At 35.8% G+C, this 11,432-nt stretch overlaps 2 pseudogenes; one reads left to right on the top strand and one right to left on the bottom strand.

Moving 5' to 3' along the window:
- The first annotated feature begins 794 nt into the window (after nt 1–794).
- LOC134250455 (uncharacterized) lies at nt 795–3,715 on the top strand (annotated as a pseudogene).
- A 690-nt stretch (nt 3,716–4,405) lies between these two features.
- On the bottom strand, nt 4,406–10,640 carry LOC134250510 (putative nuclease HARBI1; annotated as a pseudogene).
- Nucleotides 10,641–11,432: the final 792 nt, after the last annotated feature.

Raw genomic sequence — 11,432 nt, 5'->3', positions numbered from 1 at the left:
CCAAAGGAATACAACGATTGTGATGTCATAACCAGGAACGTACACTGTTCATTAGATGACACAAGTTAATTGTTATAGCATTTATAACAAGCACTTCAATCCCGTAGCAACGGTTTTAAAAGGGGCAACCTCCCCAACGGAGTTGAAAAGCTAATAAAAAAACAACAAACAAACAAACAGCCTGTGAATCCCAAACCACCAATCAGCAACATTCTGGGAATGTTGTAGAGGAAAATTTGCCTGACTTAAGCACAAATTTCATTCGAAATTTCCTCTTTTCTTGCACGTTAGTGTATGCCTTCTTCGCTGCGCTCGCTATTAAGATATGTTTCAATGTTAGAAAAGTACTTGTTTTGCCAGAGTAACGCCGAAAAAATGACCACTGTAGGAATTGACCGGGGGGTCAATATTCTACAACAAGTAGCTAGGTTTGTTTTTCGATTGTAGAATTCCTTCCAGGTCGGTTATTCTACGACTCCACCACTCACCTTGAAAAAATCCCCCCCCACCCGGTGAGAAATCTTTCCCCTACTTTTTTACTATATTATTTTTTAAGCTCTACTGGTCAGAGACCAGGCCCCGCCGCCACCAAAATTATACGGTACTCAGCCTCAATTCACTACTCAAGCGTTGAGGCCATCCTCAACAGAGAACATTCTCAAATCACCACCACCAACATAGTTGAGTATGTACTCTGTTGAATATGAATTTTTAGGTTCTCAACTCTACTGAGTACATACTCTGTCAATTTTTTTCAATGATCTAAGCGGTCTCACGAAACATACGAAGTACACAAAATTTGATGAAATGTTTGTTACGTAATAAACAGGTATTGCCGTCTGCTTTGTTTGTTTGTTTTATTCACAAACATGGAGCTTGTCGAAGTAAAACTCCCGACAGAACAAAATAATCCTAAGAAAAGGGGCACCAATTGGACTCCAGAGGAGGAGATCCTCCTAATAGAAGAGGTTTTGAAGTATGAAGAGACCCTCTTCGGTAAAATGAAGGGCTCGGGGGTGAAGGGTAAACATGGCAAATTGAAAGAATCTACGTGGAAATCCATCGCAGAAACCCTTAACTTGTAAGTTTTGTTGTTGTTGCATATTCAATCAAAACATTTAATTTTCCTACACTTAAAAAATATTATAGCTTATTAGGTTTTTACTTAACTTTTCCTTTCCCACTCGCTGTAACGCGGACCTGTTGTAAATAAAGTTTAGTAGTTATCTCCCTTCTATCTTTACATGGGTAACTATTCTTTTCGACCCGATACTGTTTGGAACGTGACGGTTTGACATCCATTGTGTATGATGACAGATGTGCAGTTGTATATTAGATCTAAGGTTAAAAAAATACGATACGGCTTTTTTTTAAAAAAAAAAAAAAACGTTTTAGATCGCAGAAGATTAACTGATAAGAATGAAAACATTTCACATTTGATTCGTTGTATATAAGAATTTTCTATCCATTTCATTATGAATTTATAAATTCTTATAATAGCTTATACAAAGAATTTTTAAATTGCTGTAATGAAATCAACAATTTTTAGAAATGGATTAAATTCGTTATAACGATTAAATTCATTGAAATTGATATAATTAATTAACAATTCATTTAACAATAATTTATAACAAATCAAATTATACAATATGCTCACTCAGTATTCGTTACATCGGATTTAGTGATATTTTTTGATACGTCCTAATTGGAGATCTCAATAAACTTCTGACTAAGAATAATAGTTATCCATAGTTTTCTCATACGATTGTCTGTGCTTTTTTTTCAGTCCCCCCCCCCCCCCCCCCATTTTTCCAGTTATGTTCTGTGGTCTTAAATTAGGTGTTAACAGGTTAAAGCATTTTCTAAAGTATTCTTTATACATTCATATACTATTAATTATTATTGTATACATATAGAAAATTTCTCCTTGAACACCAAAGTCGGTATTAAATGTCATCGTTTCCTTATTCTTCTGATTTTTTTTCGATGGCTTACTTTTCTAAATACTCTCGGGCGGTTGATATTCTAAATGATGGTGTTGTAGAAGCTACAAAAATGACAGAGAGTGAGACAACGACACAGTAAAGAAGAAATTTAACAACATCAAACAAAGAGGTATCAATTTTTTTTTTTAATTTAGTCGTTTAATTAGTTCTTGTAGGTTTCATTTAGACTTTTGATGATTATTTTAAATTTGTTTTGATGATTTCCATTTGTTTTTTGTCATTACAAAACTTCATCTAAACGTTCATTGCTATCATTGTTGTTATAATTTTGGTTCAAGTTTATGCAAAACGGAAACGGTGTCGTATCATCGTTTCTGAAATTTGGGGAGGGGTAGTCAAAGAGAGAAGGGAGAGAAAGAGAGAGAGGAAAAAAAGGAATATCCAAACTCGAAAATCCTATTTGGGAGAGCGTTGGGGGGGGGGGGCAACCTGACTTTTATTGCTCAATTAATTTCTATAGTATAACGTTATGCCTGGAAAAAGGGACCCCGGCCCCGCCCATGATACGTGCTGAGAAATACAGTTTACTGTTATTTACATAAAAGGTAATACCATGGACACAATTTTCATAAAGTTTTTTGTTTTCGTTAAAGTAGTAAATTGGAATGGGACATTGTTGCATGAATGAAGCAAATTACATTTTTTTCTGGATGAATGAAAATGTACGAAAAATCGTTGGGCTCATTTTCGTAGGTTAAAAAATATTTTTTCACGTTATAACGAAATTTAGAAACAGGAAAGACACACTCAATTGCAAGAAAATTTATAAGTATTGCTTGTGATGGTCCAAGATAAAGATAGCCTTTAATCTTCATTGTATTGAATAAACTAGATCACAAGCAAGAAAGTGGAGACTTATGCAAATATCTTGGTTAAACAGCAAAAGTTTCCCGTTATAACACGAAAGTTTCGCTCTAACGTTAAAGTCACAAGTTCATTCGCGAATTCTTTTAATCTACGAAAATGAGCAAAATGGGCTTTCGTAACTGATTTTTCTTATCTAAGCCTGCTCAATAAATGCAAATTTATAAAGACATATTTAAAATAAATTAAGAGGACATGTATTGACCCAGGTAAAGAAAAGATTGACATGTTGAAAAGGCCAAAGACAGGTGGTGGTCCGGCGCCTTCTTCCCTAACAGCTTCCGAGGACGCCTTAATGCAGGCCTTTGAAGGGCGACCACAGATAAGCGGACTGCCGGATGGCATAGACACAGACGCAACTGATGGTACAAACAAAAATAAGATGAAGCTTTCTATTTCAAATTTTGCTCAACCTTCTTATTTAACAAAAATTTAAAATTCGGTGTATAAATTTAACAGAAATTGACAACGGCACGGCTTCTGTCTGTACATCTTCTGCCGCCTGCACATCTTCTGCCGCCTGTACATCTTCTGTCTGTACATCTTCTGCCATCTCTGAATCTGCTACCCCCAAGACTGCAGCCACTGGCAATCAAGTCTCTTCTAAAAAGCCAAAGAGGAAAGGAATCAAGGATGCGTATGAAGAAGAAGATTTGGAGAATATGAAACTGGATAATAAGAAAATTAAGCTCCAAATTGAGAAATTGATAATTGAAAAGCAGAAACTACAGGCAGAAAAGGAGTTCATTGAAATTAAGAAGGCGTTTTTGGTCCGTCAGTTCGAGGAGCGATATCCAAATTCGATTATTTATACAAGTAATTCAAGTCTGGGTAATGAATTGTAACATTAATTGTTTCAATTACGAGTGTAATTTTCTTGGAAAATTAAATGTACATGACTGTATTTAAGAAAAAAAATTACATGAAACCTATAATACTGGTAAAAATAAATACTAATACATTTAACGTTAACATTTATCTGTTAATTATTGCCAAAAGCTATTTTTAAGGCATAACAGCATTTAATACTGTGTTATGAAATCTTATATCTTATCCGGCGAAGGGTACCTGTAAAATGTGAAACGAAATAAAAATGAACTGAAACAATTAAAACGCCACATCTTCCGAAACGAAACGAAATCAAGGCCTAACGAATAGAAATCAAAACGAAACCTACCGAAAGCAAACCAAACTATCAGAATCACAAGCACTTGGGGTATGGACCCCCCTTTCCATATACATGTACATGTAGACGAATAAGGACTGAAAATGAGAGTAAGACATAAAAATTAGAAAATACTACATATACTGAAATATTATACATGCATAGTATGCTCGCACATATTTGCAGCTCTCAGCAGTTCCTTCATGTAAATATATACATCACTAGGGAAACATTTTGTTAGTTTTGTTTCGTTTCGTTTTGATTCCGTTTCGTTTCGGCAGATTTCGTTTCGCTTTAGTTCGTTTCGTTTCTATTTCGTTTCGCACAGGTACCCCTTTGCGAGTTTTGTACAGGTAATAAAATGTCTTACTTAAGTGAAATACGTATCCACTATGTGATTGCGCATGTTTAATCCATCACCAACTACATGTAATGCATTGTCGTTTCCACCAAGCAGTTGAACTTCATCTTGTTTACAATCCACGATATCACCCCTGTCTATTCCAATGTTGTGCAATATTGCACAAGCAACGATGTACCTCGTAGCTTGACGTGGGTCTGTCCTGATATAGAATGAATTACAGATTATTTCTCCAATTAACGGTTGTTGATTTATTCTTTGTCCCGACTGACAAAATGAAATAATTGAATGCAAAATACTGATTAAGTTCAACGATTTCTTTTAACAAGTTTTTTAAATTATTCTTTTTTTTTTAAATTTTCAAATGCCAAATACCTTAGTACCCCTTGTAGACACGAAAATCCCTTAGTACCCCTTGTAGACACGAAAATCTGCGCTTCAAAATTCCAAACGTTTGTTCCACTAGTACCCTTGTTTTACAAAGTGATGCATTGAATCTCTGTTGTGGGACAGTAGAAGGATTCAGAAACGGTGTCATGAGATACCTTTTACACGGATAACCAGAATCTCCGAGTAGAAATCCGTTATATTCACCTATTAAGATGTAATACAGAATTACACTCTAAAAAATGCAAATAATTTATTGGTTTTGTGTTTTTGAAATGATAGGAAAGTGATTGCAAAACAAGAACTGTACCATTCTCAAATTTCTGACACAATGCAGATTCGCGCCATATTCGGCTGTCGTGAACGCTGCCAGGCCATTTCGCACAAATACTTGTAATTCTGAAGTTGGCATCGCAAACAGCCTTTAAAAAATTTAATATAAAACGAAACATAATTATACAAGGATAACACTGAGGCTGCTTGATTTTTAAAATGTGCGTTAATTAATCGACAACATCAACATGCACAGAATTGATGGGGCAATCCCCAGTGTTTTACAGTAATAAGATTAATGAAGCGACTTTGAACCCCCCCCCCCTTCTTTTCATTTAACAAGTAGGATTTGGAAAAAAAATTCTTGAATGATTAATTCTCACTCTAAAAAAAGTCTTAAATCCGTGCACAATTTTTTAAACATCGCAAAAAATATACCTGTACGTTCAACGAATGGAAACCTTTACGATTGACATAATCAGGTTCGTTGTCATTAGGGGCAATAATTCCAATAATGTGCCATCAACACACCCTAAAACGTTTGGAAATCCTATAAGAAAAGATCAAATTAAATCAAAGCATGCATGATAAGTCTAACTCATTTTTTTTCGGATTTAAAAAAAATAAATAAAAAGGTATATTTTTTTCTTCTGACACAAGAATGAAACTACGTAAACCGCAACCGTTTGTGTAGTTCTATAAGTATCTCTTACAAGTTGAATGTTTTCAAACCATAAACGTCTGTGCCGTCCATATGAAAAAAAAACTTTTTTTAAAGTTATTTGAGTAGATATTTCTTATTATTTGACTTGTCATGCAATCTAAAGAGTACGAACACATAACAGGCACCTAAGCCTTTGAGGTAGTAAACTTGTACGAGTTGTCTGTTCATTGGAGTTGTCTTTCTTTGAAAAACAAAACCGAAAGTACAATGCAGACGAAAAATGAAAAGGACATTGATAATTTGATTTCATTGGGAAGATGCGGTTTTTTTACCTGCTATTTTCAAAAATTGTTGTTTTGTTTCTCTGGCACGGTTACCCTTGGGGAAGGTGATAAAATCTGCCAGTAAATGAACTATAGCATCACAGACTGATCGACAACATCTTCCAGTAGTTGTTTCAGACACTCCAATGCTGTCCCCGACCAGTCTGTGAAACGCCCCCGTTGCTAGGAACCTCAGGCAGGTGAGAATCTGCAGGATTGGAGGTAAGGCGCTGTTTTTCGTTGTATTATGCATAATTCCTGGACTGATTTTGTCCAAAATATATAGGATAGTTGGAGGTCTAAACCTATACCTATCAAATATCTCATCCTCAGAATATATCTCTAACGGATTCATTCGGTCTCGTATTACTCTTTGAAATTCTACGAATATGTCGCATTTGTCGCCGGCGGCGCCGTTTATGTCGTCTGTGAGCAGCCATTTGTATTGCTTGAGAATGAGAAAGGTCAAGATCTACCTCAAATAATTTGAGTACGTAATCAAATTTTTGACTTGAATATGTACTCAAATATTTGGTGGCGGTGACTTGAGGCTGAGATTATGGGTTTGAGGATTTTGTCAGAGTTGAGGCTGAGTTTTATACTCAACTACTTTTGGTGGCGGCGGGGCCTGAAGAGCTTATGCGATAGTAATGCGTCCGGCGTCCGTCTGTCTGTCTGTCCGTTTGTCTGTAAACAATTTTTCAAAATGCTACTCCTCCTACAGTTTTGGTCTGATTTCAATATAATTTGGCATACAAGTAGACTACACTAAGATATCGGTTTTTGATTTCGATGAACGGTGTTGCCGTGGTTACTAAAAATAGAAATTTCTGTGAAATTCTTTCAAGATGCTACTCCTCTTACAGTTTTGGTCTGATTTCAATATAACTTGGCACACAAGTAGACTACACTAAGATACATAATTCTGTAAATCGGTTTTTTTATTTCAAAGAACGGTGTTACCGTGGTTACTAAAAATAGAAATTTCTGTGAAATTCTTTCAAAATGCTACTCCTCCTACAGTTTTGTTCTGATTTCAATATAACTTGCAGACAAGTAGACTACACTAAGATACATAATTCTGTGTATCGGTTTTTGATTTTGATGAATGATTTTGCTATGGTTACTAAAAATAGAAATTTCTGTGAAATACTTTCAAAATGCTACTCCACCTACAGTTTTGGACTGATTTCAATATAACTTGGCACACAAGTAGACTACACTAAGATACATAATTCTGTGTTTCGGATTTTGATTTTGATGAACGGTGTTGCCGTGGTTACTAAAAATAGAAATTTCTGTGAAATTCTTTCAACAGTTTCCTACAGTTTTGTTCTGATTTCAATATAACTTGGCACACAAGGACTACACTAAGATACACAATTCTGTATTTATATCGGTTTTTGACTTTGATGAACATTATTGCCTTGGTTACTAAAAATAGAAATTTCTATTAAATACTCTCAAAGTTCCACTCCAAACACAATTTTAGTCTGATTATAATATAATGTGGCATGCAAGTAGACTACACTAAGAACATAAAGAGACTTAATCAAGGATCATTATTCTATTTATTGCTGTTGAAAAGTTTCAATTCCCAACTGCTTAAGTACTTTTCTCTTCCTTTGCTATAAGTACAAACCAATAGAGCTTCAGTCTCGACAGAGACTTCTGGTTTAAACTTTTAGAAATTGTTTGTGATACGCTTCAGGGGCGGATCCAGCAATCTGGGGGTGTCCCAGATTCGATACCCCATTACTCATGCATAGAATCGCACAACAGGCAAATGTCTAGTCCTCGATGATTAACAGATTGATGTTCTCTGAAAAATTCTACCGATCATATTTCTCAATTTCCTTGTAACAGCACTTCTGTTCCCTGCCCTGGTGGCTTTCAGTTTACGTAGTTCCATTTCTTTGCTAAATTTAATGGACGGTGTAGCCACGGCAGCAAAATGTAACGAGAAACACATCCGTTCCCTGATTTAGGATAAGTATTAAATTTTTGTTTGGAGAATCCCATAGACACTATGTAAACACTAGCCTTTTAGGTCAGTGTGCACCAGCCCATGACGGTGACCAAACGTCTTATATATGGAATTGGAACATTTATTCAGTAGAGAAGAGAAATAGTACCAACACCGTATCGCATGTAATATGCATGATGCTTTATATTCTTGTGCGATAGCTATTAATTGTATTGTTTTACGTTTTTATGAGAACTGTCACTAATCGTTTTCTTGACCTGTTTTCATTAAAATCACCAAATTATCCAAAATCAATTGCATAAAAAAGTATGACTTTGTCATGGCACGCTAATTACAGTTTCTTTACAACAAAGACTTCTGCTTCTTCGATTAAAAAGCGGAACTTTGAAATTCATATATCTTGTGATTGCTCATTTACGTCGTAGGATCGAATAACATAAATAAAATGTAATCTTTATTTTATAGTAATTAATATTAATACACACACCCTCACTCTCTCTCTATTACCGATCATTTTTATTTTCTTACCTTAATGGTCTCCTCTTGGGTCTCTGTGGACCCAGTTTGGGGGATCCACAGAGCTCCCAGGATCACTTGGGTTTATTACTTGTCCCCGGAGTCGTGATCTTGTGTCTATTAAACAAATACAGAAAAGGCATGAATATTTTGACAATTTCTCACTGAATAAAATGATTTTCCTTACCTTTTATAGCTACAAACATTTCTTACCAATGTAGTTGTAGTAAAGCCATCTCGAGACGTGAAACAAAATAACTATTGCTGCAATCATCTTCAGTTTTGTCTAGTTGTTTTCCATGGAGTCGCGGACGTGTATCTATTAAATGCAGAAAAGGCATGAAAATTTTGACAATTTCTCACTGAATACATTTTTTTCGTTAGTTTTATGGTCCTTTAGGTCAAATTCGTACTTAGGTGAAATAACTGAAAGAAATGTTTTTGAGATCATGTACGTCACATTATGTACGCTTTTGAGACATAATTATGTATTTATAATTGATAAAGAAAACACGTCATTTTTCAATATATTAAAGAATTAAAGAAAAATTGGTGTAAATCAAACGTAAATCAATAGAAACACCAAAGAACCTTAAAATAATCAAAAGGCTCACGGCGGGTATGTCCGATCAACAGGGTTTCCTGCCTCTCTCAAGAACAAAGAATACTGCTTTTTCGATAAAAGCGGAAATTTTTATATCTTGTGATTGTTCATTTACTTCTTAGGTTCGAATGACATAAAGTTTTAAAAATTTATTTGATAATTAATTAATATGAAATAATTGCAACTCTCCCCTCCCCCCTCACTCTCTCTAATACAAATATTACCGATCATTTTGATTATTGTTTCATACCTTAATGGTCTCCTCCGCCTCTGTGGACCCAGTTTGGAGGGTCTACAGAGCTTCCGATGTTTAATGGATCGATTATAACTCTCCCATGGGGTCGCGGGCGATTGCCTATTAAACAAATACAGAAAAGGCATGAATATTTTGACAAATTTTCACTGAATAAAAAAAAATTAGCTTACTTTTTAAAGCCACAAACATTCCTTACCGACGTATTGGTTGTACCGCCATTTAGAGAAATCTCTACATCTGGAGAAATGAAATAAAATGTCTGTTGTTGCAATCATCTTGCAAAAATTTTATCTACTATAATAATAGAGTGGCGTCACAATGGGGAATGTGACGTCATAGTAAAGAATAAAATCGATATTTCATAAAAATATATATAAAATGTTTTTGTGTGTGGGTGTGTTTATAATCATATACAATTATAGCCCTATGAGGCCAATACATGTTTTTATGGAGCTGATGAGGTATATCGACCGATCGAGGTCGAAGTCGGATGTCGATGTACTCTCATCAGGTATATAAAAACATGTATTGACCGATATCAAAAGGCTATAATTGTTTTATTATAATTAACTTAACATTTTAACAGTACAAGTATACAACAGCAAACAACTTTATTGATTTGATCAACAATATGTAACACCTATAACATCAACAAAATAACAAATTACTTAAAACTAAAAGCTTAATATTTACTGTTTATAGGCAATATATTGTAGTTGATGGAAATGTTAGAACATTTATACATCAAAAGGCATTGGAAACTGGTTCCAGGCTTTGTTTTCTACTTTAAAACAACATTCTGAGGCATTCCAACACTTTTTAAAAGTTCAAGGCAGCGGGGTCGGCATACTCCCAGAAAACCGAGTTCTTGAGGTCTGGAAGATCAGAGCTGGGGGAATGTTGTGGAGCCCAGAGGCTTCTCTACAGATTCCTTGGTTTCAGAAGAGGTAGACGAGATAGGAGTCTCAGGGGGTTGATAGGAGTCTCAGGAGCAACCCCCCCCTTCTAAGCTTATAGCCTTAATCGTGAACCTTTCATCCAACTCGGGTTTCATTGGCGAATACTCCCTCGGCTTCTTCACCACTGGAGAAGGATCTTTCTCTGTATCTTCTGCATAATCAGGTCTAAGTGTTCTTCGGGTGTTAGCGACGAACCTCTTCCCTCCTCCCAACCCTGCTCGAATTCTCTGAGTTTTCTGCTGCTCAAAACCATTGTTCCTCATCCATGAGACCATTTCCAGTTCTTCCCTAATGGCCGCCTCGCTCCTCTAGGGGTTTGGTTGTACAATCTTCTTGTAATCAGAGGGATGCAAGGAGAACCAAAATCCATTCGCCTCTGAGTAGAAGTCATTTGTTACGTCCTTCAGCCTTCCCAACCCCTTGTGGGCCTCCAGGATATGGACTTTTAGTTCTGCCATTCTTCTCAAAGTCTTTTCACGTTTTCCATCTTTCACTGGACACAATGGACAAATCACCCACAACCTCTCATGGGGGCAGGAAATAAGTGATTCTTTCGATCCCTGTTGGACTTGAATTTATCTGGGCACAACCATAAGGCATAAACTGCAGATGACATGCTGAAAACGGGTAAATAATAATATCTGTCAGGCTCAGTATAATATTCTGAGCCGACAGCAATGCCGTCTGCAGATACATTTTTAATTTTAGTAAAACATTCTAAAATCCACCCCCTACATGTACCCTACTATCATTAAAATTATTTGTCGGGATGGCCAGCAGGACAAGGAAAAGTAAAACATTTTTCAACACAACACACCTTAGGCAGATAGCAAATACCACCACAGAGGAGATGCAACACCAAGTGATCCCGTAGATCAAATATCAACAGAAAAAATAAAACAAAATAAAGACCCAAGATCCTCTTCAAGGATTCTTCATGGTCACCAAAAACCGCAGGAGCACACCCTGAGTGATCAAAAAAAGGCGCGACCCTACACAGTACCTATATACTTCACCATTATCAAAACACAAATTTTAAAAATAAAAATCTGCTCCCAAATCTACCC

This window comes from Saccostrea cucullata, unplaced genomic scaffold (genome assembly GCF_032062105.1).
Source record: "Saccostrea cucullata isolate Sc308-1 unplaced genomic scaffold, CSIRO_AGI_Scuc_v1 ctg57, whole genome shotgun sequence".
NCBI lineage: Eukaryota > Metazoa > Mollusca > Bivalvia > Ostreida > Ostreidae > Saccostrea > Saccostrea cuccullata.
Note: the sequence above shows the minus strand (reverse complement) of the source record. Positions and strands in the feature narration are given on the sequence as shown.